Genomic DNA, 15,890 nt, shown 5'->3' on the forward strand with positions numbered 1-15,890 from the left:
ATACGATAATAAACAACCTTACGCAATATTTCAATACACATATAGTAATCCATATGTGAGTGTTGATTAGAAAAATGTAAAATAGCGCTAGAAATAGTGATATTTTGTTGACTTTGTGGCAAAACTATGTAAACGTTAACTTTGAAGTTTATTTTAAGAAAATGTTTAAGTTTAGTAACTGTAAAAAAACTAACTTTATATCGTTTTCTGGTTAAGTTTTTTAGTTATGTTTAGTTTTTAGAGCAATAAATTAATTGTCAAATTTGGTTACTTTATATGATGCAGAACTATCTAAATTTTGTTTACATTATTATTAAACTAAGATGCTTATAAAAGATATTTTTCTGCATTAAAATTAATCAAAATACTTTTTATCTAGATATATATAATATATGGTGTATCTAAATATACGTTATTATCTATATTATCGATATATCTAAATATACTTTATTATTATGATATAATAAATAATTGTAATGCCATAAAATAACCAAGCTACAAAACTTATAAAATAATTTATCTATAAAAAAAAGTAATAAGCTATCACTTTTTATCCAATATTTATAGTGATATTTTAAAAAATGAAAGAAGGTTAAAGATTTTAATAATGCATTCGGTAATGTTGATTACTAGTTGTTGTTTTGCAACCTATTAGATTAAGAAATATATAAAATAAAAACTGTGAGCTTGCGTGCATAATTATAGTTGTTACGAAATACAAATCAGTTGGCAAAAAGCTAGTCATTTGGCTTTAGTGTCCGGAACGGTGCAATACAAATGTTTTTTTTAATGTTTTATGTTTTTTTAAATGTTATTTTATCACCGTTACTGTTTAGGTTTTACTTTAGTATTTTGGTGTTTTGAGTTTTAAGTATGCGTTACTGCAGTGTAGTTGAGATCTTCTTAAATATTTTTACTTATACTGATGACATATACATCTCGGCTGTCTCAGCCAAAACTATTGAATGCAGGTAATGACCAAGCCTTGTTAATTTATATGTCTTTTAACACTAAGAAGACAGTTTGCATGGTTTTTAACCGGAAAAAAAAATTGTACGGCTTTTATTTTTCATCACATTCAAAAATGAGTGTAGTAAAAAAATGAGTTTAGTAGATGTAAAAAATGAGTGTAGTAGATGTAAAAAATGAGTGTAGTAGATGTAAAAAATGAGTGTAGTAGATGTAAAAAATGTAGTAGGTTGCAAACTGGAGTTTGTTGACACCCTTAAATAATTTGGTCATTTTATGAAAAAATAATTAATTAGGTGAGAATATAAAAAAAGAGACAAAATCTATATACTTGAACGAATTTTAATAAAATTTTGAAAAGTTTTGGTAAAATATTTTGAAAGTTATTGTTACAGGTGCTAAAATCTAGTTAAATTCAATTTATTTCATTCACATTTCATATGTTTATGCAATGCTTCCCTGTAACATTAGAAAATTCATACTTTTGAAAAATCATACCTTCAATACTGATAAAAAAAAAAAACGCAGAATTTTTTTCTGGATAAGAAAACTATTGCAGTGTCACTCTAATGTTTTTGATTCTAAAATTACCAACTAAAATGTCTAACTGTAGAATCAGATTTAAAAATCAGCTTGTTGCGCATGCTAAAAGCAATACAAATAACGATTCGATTAACATAATATTAAGATCAGTCAAATAATTTGTTATAATTCACTTTTTCTTCCTTAACTTTCTTTTCTATATTTAACTGTATCTATAGAACTTGTTCTTATGTATGTACATGTTGTTTGCAATAAATACATTAATAATATTAAAAAAAAACTTATTACCTTAGTATGCTACTTGTATCCTAAACCTTTCAAACTTGAAGTTTATGATTCACTTTTTTTGGTATGATTTATCAGTCACTTCTACAACTTGTTTATTTGTTAAAAAACCTTAAGTTATATTTGATTAGATAACAATCTAAAACATGATAAATGTCGAAAAATGGGCTAGTCCGTTTAGTCCAATCAATAGTGATTTATCCAATAAAAAAAATGAACACACAGCAATCATATTTACAATCAGATATAATCACACAACAATCAACATACATCATATAACTTTCATTTTACAGTTTTAAGTACAAAATTTACACCTATAATATTATTAATCATAGGTAATATCACTTTAAAATATCGGGTAAACTGAAATATTAGAAAAAAATGTTTTTGTATTTAAAAAACTAAAAATGTCAAATACTAGTGAAAAATTCAAATACTAAAAAGTCTAGCATCAATTCAAATTAAGTTAACCCAAGCATACTGAAGACTTAAATCATAATTTATAAACTATAATTATGTCATAAATTATGTGCAATGACAAAAATATAATTAATCACCTTTTAAGTTTTGAATTTTCCAACAGTCCACTTTTTTAAAAATTACTCGAACACCTCTAGTTGTTGCTATTTGGCTCAAATAAAATTACTAATGTAACTTTAAGCATTTTTTTTAGTTAAGCAGTTTTATGCAATTTTAGTTAGATTTCAATTAATTATTTATTACGTACAATTTTGTAATAGAGTCTTATGTAAGTAGAACAAAAGCTAAAATAATTAAACTTTTAAGTTAGAATGCAAAAAACATAATGTTTCAATCATTTTGTCACTCAATGATATTCTGAACTTAGTCATAATAAGTCTGCAGACTTGAAATCACAGTGCAACTTTTTAAACATTTTTGAACAATTATTTGTTCTTGCAAATACATACTTTCATACTTTTTTTTTTTTTTTTTTTGATGCAATCCAAAACATTTAGGGAAGAATTTCTTATTATTAAATTGGGCAGTCTCGGAACAGGAACTAGTAAAGGTTTACTCATTTTTTTTTTTTGCAAATGTTTTTTAATTTCAACATTAAAGGCTTCACATTCAACTGTAGTTGCTTTAGGATCTTTATAGGATCTAGAACCATAAATAAGACGTGAATAAATATCTCTTACTGTATTTGGAAGTACCTTTGGATAGTCTAAAATAGAATCTTTCTTAGATTAATCATACTGATTTGAAATCAAACCTGCGGATCAGACATTTCTTCTTTCAGAAATTCTTTTTATCATTGACTTAAAAAAAGGATCTTTTTTTGTCTTTGTTATAATTAAATTACAATTCACAAGTTTTATTGGCTCTAAAAAGAGTAATGTCTCTTTAACAAATTAATAATTTCAAGCTTCAATAATTTCTAAGCAATCTCACAAGTATCTAGCAGTTTTAATTTTAGTATAAGTTAGTAGCATTTCCATTTCAGTAAAACTACAGGTTCAATTTTTAGAAATCTTGAAATCATTTTTGACATTGAATTCCAACATACTTTTATATCCAAAATTTAAGCCAACTCTTTCCCAAAATCATTAAAACAACAGAGTTAAAGATCATCATTTCTTAGAGGTGACTTTTTATAAAACCATTCGAATTTTTTTGGATATAATTCCTTTGGATATAATTCCTTTGGTTATAATTCCTTTAAGCTCAAATAGCTTAGCAGTTTCTTGTTAATTGGTAATTCTTCCTAATTGACATAAGTTTGATAATTAGTTTCATGATCATCATTATTATTAGCTTTTTTTATAAATTATTACTACTAATTTATAAAGAACAAGTACTGTCAAGTGAACTCTATGAGAAAGCTACAGTTGATGAGTTATTTTAGACAATATTCCAGATTTTTTTATTACTTTGAATCCATCTGTAACCATTCCTATATTCTTTTGATTCAACTCAAAATCTTTAAGTTTCAAAAATTTAAATCCATTTTTAGCCTTCATTAAGTCAACCATTCTCATCACTCCAAATTTTACTTAAGAGGTATTCCATGAGAAAGTGGGACAAATTTTTAAGATTTGTAATCCATGATCTCAGATTTTCTTCATACTTTGAAGAAAAAAATGGTCACCTATATAACATAGACTACTTTGCAAAATTTTAGCACTGATTTCAAATGGGTTTCGGAGATTTTATTATTTAAAAATCAGCTATTTTTAGCAGTTTTTTTTGTTCGGCAGCCATTTTGATTTTACTATAGTTTTTGTTTTACAAGTTACTGTTCAACTAAACATGTGATTACGCTGAAAATTAGCACCAGTATTGTTTTTAGGACGATGAATCAGAATATGATATTTGTTTTCAATGAAAATATTTAGAACTATATCAATATGGGGATTGTACTTCGCCTATAGCGATTTTTGAAATTTTAACAAATGGGGAAAGGAGGCCTTATAAGCATATTAGCATTAATTTTTTGTGAACTTTTTTTGTTTTTATTAAAAAAGATATTTCAATGAGTATTTTGGTGCAAAATTGAGAGGTGGGTTTTTTGAGGATTTTTATAAATAATTGAACAAATTAAAATGAAAACGCACATTCAGATGTTACTTTTTTTAAAAACTTCCATTGTAAAAAAAAAACCAAAAAACCACTACCATTAGTTAAAATGAAAAGTTCATAATAAATGTTCATAATAATCCTTAGTCTAAAAAAAATAAATAAATACAAGTTTTAAATTAAAAACTAGTCAATAAAAAACCAGAACTTGCATCTGATTTATTCATAAATTGCTTATAAAAGAAAACTGATGTAACATGATTGAGTTAATTTAAAGATTGGATTTTTGGCAAATTTTTTATCTGGTATATGCGCCCTGCTCTTGAAGATAATGGTTTTTTTTATCATAATTAAAATATGGGGCTTAAGAACCATCCTCATTTACCTAACTTAGGTGTTAGGTAAATGAGGATGCATGAATTTTACATGGGCGACTTCATTTCTTTCATCAACTTCAAATACCAAACCAACCCAGTTGAATATAACATACTTGCAGATATAATATTTTCCTGCAATAATTTCTTGAAGGTATTGTATTGAGCCAGTAAGGTTGAATGCTAGATTAAATTCCTCTTGCTCAGAGACTCTCTTGACATTTATGCTTGTTGCATCATCATTGCGGAATAAATTGGTGGAAACTTCTTGTATCAGATAATGTCTTTGCATTATTCAATCGGAGAGTCAAAGATTTGCGGACTAATAAAATATTTTTGCGTTTTAAAATAAAGAAGTGGATGCCAAATATGTTATCTTTTAAAAAATTGAACATTTCTTCAGCGTTCTGAATTTGTAAGTCAATTGGATGTTGAAGACTAGCACTTGAAACAAGTCTTTTAACTGTTCCACCAATGTCATCGCATGGTGACTTTCCATGTGATGTTGCAAAGAAATTCCATTTCCATTGCATACCAAAATCTTCGACATGATTGCATAAATTTAAAAAATGTTTCCAATTTTTGTACTGGCCAGCACAACCATCAGAGAAACTACGGATTTTTGTGGTATTTGGAAAAATTTCTTGTACAAGTAGGACTGTTCTTTTTACTATACAATAAATAAATCCAACATCATGTGTTAAGTCATCGGATATAAAACATAAAGATGTTGGTTGACTTTTAGTGTGCATTGCTGTTGGTTCCAGTGATAACTCTAGATTTTGTCTTGTATGACAAATTTAAAGTTTTCTGCAAAATCAACCAAAACAAAAATGTACTGCAAACAATCTTCTCAAAAAATTCATGGTAATTCTTCTCCAGTTTAACTGCGCTAAGCATAAGCTTAAGGTTTTGGTGTTTTGCGCATATACAAACAGTATGGGTTTTTTGACCAGCATAAATTCACCAGTTTGGGTTTTACTGAGCGAATTTAGAAAATCCTATTTTGGACTGAGGGTGCTCTAGTTTGAATTCAATATATAATTCCTTTAAATTGCAAAGAAGTAATTGTTGTGAAACATGTTTATATTTGGATACACTTACAAAATCCTGGCAACTGCCGACTACACTGATCATATATACCTGTTACACTGTATCATATATACCTGTTATATAATATAAGTCTAAAATTATATAAGACGAGCGGTAAATTTAAAGATGGAAGACGTGTTTTTGCAAAACTGAGAATATAAGGAGTATGAAAATAAAAAAGTGCCGGTAAAGTATTGCTATAAATATAAGCTGTTGAACTTTTTTCAAAAATGCAGTTTTGAAGTAAATTAAAAGAAGATAAGTTTTTAAATTAAATGAGTTTAAAATGAAAAAAATTAATATAAGTAAACCAAACACGAGAAAGATGAAGAGTCTAGAAAAAATCGCTATCAAAAAAAAAGATACACAGAATAATGATAATACTCAAAATATCATATATAAATGTAATGAATGTGAAAAAATTATTGAAGAAAATCACGAATCTATTAAATGCGAGGGAATGTGTGCTACCTGGTATCATTAAGAATGTTCTTATCTTACAAAAAATGAGTTTAGATTTATATGTGAACCAGTTCGTTCTGTAAACTTAAAATGGTTTTGTAATGAATGTAAAGATAACGATAATATGATAAATAAAAGCCCAAGGAAAATAAACAATAGTAATATGAATGAAAACAACAACACTTGGTAATGTGTTTAGTTAATGAAATATGAAACTCAATGATGAAATTAAATCTATGTTAGTACTGAATACTAGATTACAATGCCTAGTCAAAGAACAAGTTAGTGAATTCCCAAAAGAGTCAAATAACATTATGCCCTTCTATCTTTCTAATAAAAATATTTTACAAAATGTACAAGCTTCTGATAAAAATATTTTACAAAATGTACAAGCTTCTGAAGAAGATATTGAAGGAATTTTATGGAATGAAGTTATTAGTAAAAAAAATAATAATACGAAGAAAAAAATCAAAGAACAACATTTAGAAGCCGAAGGAATTTTACCAAATGAAGCCAATAGTAATAAAAATAGCAAATGTTGTAGTGAAATGGTTATTAGACAGATTTCACCAGATAAAAAGTATGATACTATCCAGCTTGTATCCATAATGTAAAAAATAAAAAAATAAAAAGTGGAGTTTATAAGAAAAAATATAGACATAGACAATATATGAAAACCCTGAAACGATGAAGAAACTAGCTGAACATATTCATGAAGAAATAGGCGATAAAGTGGTTATACACAATCATGATCAAGATAATAAAAAGAAACTGATAAGATTAGAGATATCTGTTCGAATAATGAACTTGGCTTTAAATCAAAATAATGAGCAACTTGAGAATGAAATTGTAGAAGAAAATGAGATCTCATTAAATGTATGTAACTATAGCTTGAAAATTGTGAAGAGAAAATTCATTAGAAATAAAACAAGTGAATTGATTATCTTCGATGTTGATGAACAAACACAAAATTACATAGAACAGAAAAGAAATTGCAAATTATCAGTGTATTGGCAAGTAGTGCAGATTCGTAATCATATAAATGTCATTGTTTGTTACAATTGTCAAGGCTATGGACATATTTCCAAAAACTGTAAACATGATGAACCTACCTGTAAATATTGTGCAAGAAACCACGAATCTTATAATTGTGAGTACCAAGACAATTTATGCATCCATTGCTACTTGTTTAACAAGGAAAATAATACTAATCATCCATGTGACCATTTTAATGGGAGACAATGTCCGATATTCAATAAAGTAAGAGAAAAAGTTAAGTCAAGGATACAATAGCAACCAAATGTAACTAGAGAATTTAAATGTGTTTTGTTAAATATTGGAATATAGGCTTGAAGTTATTGGTTTAACTGAAACACATGTTACAGATATATATTTTGATAATGAAATTAAATTTGATCATTACTCATCTAAAAGTGTATTATCTTCTAGTTTACATACTGGGGAGTGTACACTTTTGATTAAAGAAGATATCAAAATCTTGGATTTTAAACAAATTGTAGTAGAAATGAAGTGGTGGGTTATAAGTGTTTTGCTAAGAGTTTTAAATAAAACAATTTGGGTAAGCTGTGTTTATAGATCACCTTCAAGAAACAATTACGTTGAATTTATAAACTTTTATGAAAAGTGGATGAACGTAATTGAAAATAAATCTAAAGATATCATAGTTATGGGTGACTTTAACTTTAATATTGATCCAATTAGAAACGTAAATAGCTCACCTTATTCTGAAAGATTCATTAAAGTAATAAGAAAATCAAGTCTAAGAATAATCAATAATGATACAATCCCTACAAGAATTACTCCAACTTCAAGTACAGTGATAGATCTGTTTATAAGTAACTTACTACTTGAAATTATACAAAATGAATCACATAAAATCTCAGATCATGAAATGGTTGTGTCCAAGTATTCAATTTAATACAGTTTAAATACAATTTAAAAAAGAATTGTTATGTGAAAAATAAGCTACTTCGTTCTAAAGATATTAAATTGTATAACAAAATTAACTATAATAAAATAAATCAAGAGTTGGTATTTGAACTTAAAGAAAACGAGATGGAATTTAGGAAACTAAGTATCAATGAAATGGCTGAGCAGTTCATTGGTAGTGTTCAAGAAACCATAAACATGGAAGTCCAAACAAAAACCATCACAAATATTAATAAAAGTTTCCATAATAAATGGATGAACGATCCAAAGTTATTGGCAATAAGAAAAAAGTAAACCTAGAATGGAGTAAATTTAAAACAATGAAATTACTTGGTTTAAGTGAAGAAAGTTGCTTCAAACAATTCAAAATTTATAAAAAATTAAGAAATATCAAAACCTACCTATTGAGAAAATTGAAAGCCAACTACTATAAAACTAAAATTGATATGTTTAAAGGTGATAGTGTTGCAATGTGGAAGACTTTAAAAAATTTAACTGAATCAAATATAAAACCCAATTTGATATTTGGGAAGATGTCAAGTTTGAGGATTCAAGTAGTAAATCCATTGCTGATAAATACAATGAATTTCTCATTCAGAGTATTATCGATATTAAAAAATCAATAACAAAGTCGAATAAATATGTGGCTGCTGATCACATAAAAATACCTTATCATGTAAAGGGAATGAATGAACTCAGAGAAATTTCTAAAAACCAACCAGACAAAATAGTATTTGTTGATTAATTGATTTAAAAGACAAAAAAAGTGTGAAGATATGAGTGTACCAAATTTTCAAAAGTCTACCCAGTCATTAGTTTAAATTTGCTGAAAATAATTAATTTATCTTTAAGAACAGATTTTGTACGTAAAACTTGGAAAAGTTCTACTATAGTGCCCATACCAAAAGTGATATCTCCCAAGTTACCACAAGATATGAGACCACTAAATATGTTAGCAGTGCATGAAAAAATACTTGAACTATGTGCGCATATGCAGTTGTCTACTTATTTTGAAAAGAATAAGCTATTTAATGAAAATCAATTTGTATTTAGAAGAAATCACTCCACTGAAACAGCGGTTCAGTTACTCATTTCAAAATGGAGGGCAGCAATTGATGATGACGTGTTGTCATCGCAGTTATGTTAGACTTGAAGAGAGCATTTGAAACCATCAATAGGGAAGTATTGTTTGAAAAATTAAAGTGTTATAAAGTAAGTGGCGTTGTTCTACAATGGATTGAAAATTACTCAACAGGAAAAACTCAAAGAGTAAGAATCGGCGATCAGTTATCATCGGAAATACTCTGTGACGTTGGTGTGCCTCAGGGGTCAGTGCTAGGACCCATAACAGTGCTAGGACCCATACAGTGCTAGGATTCATAATATACATGAATGATATTAACAGTTGTACCAGATATGTAAACATCAACCTCTTTGCAGATGACACATTAGTTTGCATAGAAGGTAATAACTACAAAGAATCTATGATGAAATTAAATTTAGACTTGGAAATAGTTGCTACCTGGTTTAGTGGAAATGGACTGAAACTGAATGCAAGTAAGTCAATGGGTATGCTGATTACAAGCTCTAAAGTGAAATACTTGAGTATCATTGTAAAATATCCTAACATATATATCATGTTGGAAAATGAAATAGTTAAATTCAGTGAATGTGTCAAATACCTGGGTATTAAAATTGACAATATGTTGAATTTTTCTGAACATATTAAATATATTGCAGATAAAATTGCTAAGATTACTGGGTATTTTACCAGAGTTGCTAAATATCTGACTAGGTGAACAAAAACGTTAATTTTTAATACAATTATTGCACCTCATTTTCAATGTTGTGCTTCATTATTCTTAGATGCAAGTATAAATGATATAAAAATACTTCAGAAGTTACAAAACAAAGCTATGAGAACGTGACTTGAAATGTGACTGGTTCACACATAGTAAAGACATGTTGGTTCGATTAGACTGGCTATCTGTAAAAGAAAATATTCAAGTGAAAGTATTGACATTTATACACAATACAATTCAATTACAGAAAATGGATGCCTTCCAAGAATTTTGTAAAATAAACAGTGAAATGCATAATTATTGCACAAGAAATGCAGCAAAGTATCACTTAAAAATTCAAAATAAGAAAAGTGGATAAAAGTCAATCCTTTGCAACGGTATAAAATTATACAATAAATTACCGAATGAATCGAAGTTGCTAGACAAGAAAGCATTCAAGAAGTTAGTTGTGAAGCGCATAAAAGAAAAGGGATGGTTGTAAATAGTAGTTTCGCGGAATCTGAACTCTCTTTATTGTAATTTTTATTGTGATTAAATAGCATTTAAATGAGCTAAATATGTATATTAAATAAATTAAATAATATATATAACCTGGCAACTGCCGACTACACTGATCATTACCATAGAAGCTTCTTTAGCTTAAGACTTCTCTGGAAGTGTTAATATTCCATTTTCAAGTTTAAGTTTTCTTGGTTTAGTTATGGTTGACTTTGATATATTAAATACTTCACCTACTTTCCTTAACGATTTCCTTAATAATTTTCATGAGTCTGGAACCAATGTCAAAATCTGAATCTTTTACCTTCTGCTGCCGTTTTTAGTTTTTCTTGCATTGGAAGTATCAGTTTATCTAGATTTTCAGCTTTCTTCTGATGTTCAACATTGGGCTCTTTAGTAGCATCATTTTTCAGGTCTGTTGCGTTAACATTGAGGATAACTGATAGCTTCTTTGACTTCTTTTCAACAGCTTGCATTAATTTTCTTTTCCCTTGAGAAATTTTAGCGTGTTGTGGAACCCCATGAAATTCTATTGGTGATACATCTAATTTATAAAAACTGGTGTTTATAAGTTCTTTTTCTTGTGCAATTTCTATATCTTTATCAAAAAATGTTTGTTCCAGAAAATCAACTTCGCCACTGTGGTCCTGTAAGTAAACAGATTTTAACATTAACGTTTAATATTGATAGCCCAGATATCCATAATAATTCTGAATAGCTTGATAAACCTTTCAATCCAGTTGATTTAGTATACACCATTTTATGACAGTACACAAAATCTTGTCCATTTAATTTTTTATTCAACTAAAAATAAACACAAAATTACACAGACATATACATTTATTTAAAATGGAGAAAACTTTTGTTCAAAGTATTTTTAAATATGATATTAAATATTTATTTTTTAATTTTGATTATACAACTTGTTTTTTTCATTTTAATGATTAACTTTAGAGAAAGAACAATAGCTAGCAAAATGTCAGACTAATACTAAGGCTTAACGTTTTAATATTGAGTGTCTCTTCTGTTTTAGTAAAAAATGACATAATATGTCATTAATGAAAAAGCAAAAATTTATTTAAAGAAGAAATATTTAATTGAACTAAAGTTTCTTTAAATAATAGGTTAAATGAGTATTCTTTTGTATATCTTTTGATGACTAATGAAAGCTGTCAATGTTAATTAATTTAAAAAGAAATCATGAACACAGACCTATAATACTTATTTTTTCACATAATACTCCTATATTTTTACAACAAATTTTCTAAAACCCATCTCTCAACTTTGCACCAAAGCACTCATTAAAACATCTATTTAAAAAATTTTTTAAAAATTTCACAAAAAATTAATGTTATCATGGTTACCAGGCCTGCTTTCCACCTTTGTTAAAATTTCAAAAACCGCTATAGGCGAAGTACAATCCCTATATTGATATAGTTCTAAATATTTTCATTCAAAACAAATTTCATATTCTGATTTCTCGTCCTAAAAACAATACTGGTGCTAATTTTCATCATAATGTTTAGTTGAACACTTGGAAAACAAAAACTATAGTAAAATCAAAATGGCCTCCAAACAAAAAAAACTACTAAAAATAGCTGATTTTTAAATAATAAAATCTCCGAAACCCATTTGATATCAGTGCTAAAATTTTGCAAGGTTGTCTATGTTATATAGTGACCATTTTTACAAAGTATGAAGAAAATCTGAGATGATAGGTTACAAATCTTAAAAATTTGTCCCACTTTCTCATGGAATACCTCTTAAGTAATATAAATTTACTTAAGTATTCGAATCAAGTATTTAAGCCAAGTTTAAACAATTATATAATTAATTAAGTTACTTGAAACAGCCCTGGGACGGCCAATTTATAACGTTTAGTTATTTAATTTATTCTTTTAGTAATGTTTCAAGCTTTTATTGGTCAAAATGTTAAAAATAACTGCTTTTATAGCACTATTTAACTGTCATTATTTTTATTGTTTTTTAACAAAATACATTTTTTGAGATAAAAAGTCTTTTGTACTTTCTAATTTTGTATCTAACCCATTATATTTAATATGATTGGTTGGAAAGTAAATAATATCAACAAAATAAAAAATAAAAAAAAGAAAGTTTAATGTCACTTATATTCTAATAACTACAATTTAATTAATTAAACATTTTGCTACAAATACAGCAAACTGTTTTTCAAGTAGGAAAAATCTTAAAACTTGTATTTATAATACAAAACTTTTATTGTATCATGGTCAACCAAGACGTTCAGTAATTTCTTTGTTTTTCAAATTTCTTGCAGTGGTTGTACATTTTCAGATAATTTTTTTCTTCTCCTGATAAAGGATTATCCTGATAACAAACAAAACAAATATGGTATAAATAGTAAAGAAATTAATGCGCACAGAGTTTTGGTATTTACAGAGAGGAAGGCAGAGGACGAGAAGCTATGTTAACATTTAATATAAATGATGCTTTTGATTGTGGTGTTTCGTAATCTGACTCAAATATAAATGATGCTATAATGGTGTGTGTTTTTTTTTACAGGCAAGTGCTCTAACCACTACGCCACGGCTGCTCTGTAATTCAAAACCAGAAACTTATATAGATTGGACAACTAAAAAAGAGCAAATTTCATAAGTGCAAATGACGTAAGTGCAAACTGTCAAAAGTACAAATTAGTTGCAAAAACTGGCACAAGTGCGAACTAGCATAAATACGCTAAAAAAATTTCCAAACATTTGCATAAATGCAAATCAGCATAATGGCGCCAAAAGAATTTGCAAATATTGGCGTAAGAACGAATCGGCATTAAATTCAAACTGGCATAAGAACGCTAAAAGAATTTGTAAAGATTGGCTTATGTGCGAAATACCGATTCGCACTTCTGTTAATATTTACAATTTTATTCGGTTGGATATAGAGCGTTTAAATAAATTATTTTGAAACTGTTCCCCTAAATATTTATTTATCTATAAACTGTTGTTGAAATGACTGTATAAATTGCAACTATTACTTATAATGATGTTTTGCTAAATTATCTTCAGCATTTGATGTTCTTGATAATATATCTGCTCAGAACGCAAGCTGACATAGGCCCAACATAAATTTTAACAAACTTATTCCGTTGTGCAAACATTTAGCCAATGTTTTTTTCGGCGTGATATTTCAATTCAGCAAATCGGTTTTTTGCAAATATTGTACTTATCGTGTTAGGTCAACATTTGGCCAATGTAGTACCGGCTCAATATTTTACTATAAAAATCTGTTTTTATACTAATGCGCTGTTGAGTCAATATTCGGCCAATGTAGTTGGGGATCATTTTATAGGTATATTTTTAAAACTTGTTGCACAACATTTAAAAAAAAAATGGTATCGTTTGACAAAATAAAGAAAGGTTTTGATACTATCTTTCCATTTTTTTAAATTATAAAAATTAACAAAACAGGCTATATTTATTAACCTTCTAAGAAATCTTTAGAATCTTAGAAAGTTACCTCAAAAGAAGTCAACTTCAAGAGGTTTTCGTGACTTAATGTTTTATTTTTTTTAAATAATAAAATATTAATTAACATTTAAATAATGTGCTTATAACATTTTACTTCAATCTAAATTATCAATGTAAAAATAATGGTAATCATCAAATTATTTTTGTGTAGGTTCTTACAGTTTTTTTTTTTTTTTTTTCAATACTTATTACTGTATTGACATTTCAAAAGTTTGATTTATTTGATAAAGGAGACATTTAAAATGTCTTCTTTATTAAAAAAATCAAACATTTGAAATGTCATACAGTAATAATTATTGAAAAAAAAAGTTTTTTTTTCTTAAATCATTCATAATAGTTTAATTTTTAGTTCATAAATGTTTTAATAATAACTGCAAATTGTTTATCACTAGTGTCATTAGATATAAAATTTTATATATGACTATTACAGTGGCATTGCAGTTGTTAGAAGCTGATGTTAAACATTTTAAATATGTTTCTTTTATTTGATTTTTTCTGTTTGATTGTGAAACTCTATCTACCAACATGTTAGTACAGTGTACAAAAAGTGATGTCATTAGAATCTAAATTCTACTTATGTAGAGCTTTCTAATATTGCCAGACATTTTATTATTATTTAAGACCAATGACTAGTCTATAATAATTGATTGAATAATGAGATTAACTCGAACTTGGGGATAAATCAACAAATAATCGTTAAAAACAATTAAAATAAAAAAAGTCAATTTAAATCGTGATTTTTATTCGTCCAATTTAAATCATGATTTAAATCAATTTAAATCAACTGATGTAAATAAATCGATTTAAATCAAACCCTGTGAATATTCCATCTTTCTGAGGCAGAGGGACATTATTCTTGGTTTTATTAGTTTTTAATTGATTTTATTTGATACCGTTTATATTTAGTTTCCGTACAACAGTTAGCAACGTTAAGTTTGTCCATTAACTTTAGTTATAACTTAATTATTAATGAATTGATTTATAGATTTTTATAGCAATACAAGATTGAACTTAGCAGAAAACTAAACTTCTGATCTGGAGACAAAAAAAGAAAGACAACGAAAATGATCAGTCTAAATAAAGATTGAAAAAAAAGCTTGTGTATATCTTGGTGAAGATGATTCTTCAGATTATTTTAATAATGATTTATCCTCAATTTCATATAATTATACAAAAAACATTAATAAACTTTGAGATTTACTTGTAATTCCAAACTCTTTGCAGAAGTTCAATGTTTGCTCTGAGAAGTTAAATGAAAAAAGTTTATTAAATGGTAAGTCTTAATTCAAAAGTGCTTTTGTCTGATGATTGGAAATCTTTATTCATATCTTTAACTTTTACAATTTTTAAAGACTTTCATATATTATACTTTTTCATATTTTATATATTATTCGTAATATATTTCATACATTACGGTCAAAAAGTCAGAATGTTAATGAACATTTTATAGTGCAATAATCAACATATCAAAGCTTACACCAACTTTGATATCCATTTAAAATCAACTCAGGAAAGAAAACATAATATTCGCATGAGTTTAAAGTTTTAACAGTTGCCGATGGTTCATTATTATTCATTATATAAATGTTTACTAAGATTGTCTAATAGACTATGGTAACACACTATTTTTATGGATGATATTATTTCAAAAAGTTGTATTATAATAAATATTCATAATAAAAATATTAAAAAAAAATTATTTACAAACATTGTTTTAATATAAATTTTTTTGTTTTACAGTGCAGTTTGTATCTCAAGCATTAACGAGAACTATTTTGTGTCAGTGTCAGAAATTGAATGCACACCAGCAAATTCCATAATTCATAAAAATATTATGAATCCATCAGCAAGTTTATATTTTTATAATTAAAAAT

The sequence above is a fragment of the Hydra vulgaris genome, chromosome 03, assembly GCF_038396675.1.
Source record: "Hydra vulgaris chromosome 03, alternate assembly HydraT2T_AEP".
NCBI lineage: Eukaryota > Metazoa > Cnidaria > Hydrozoa > Anthoathecata > Hydridae > Hydra > Hydra vulgaris.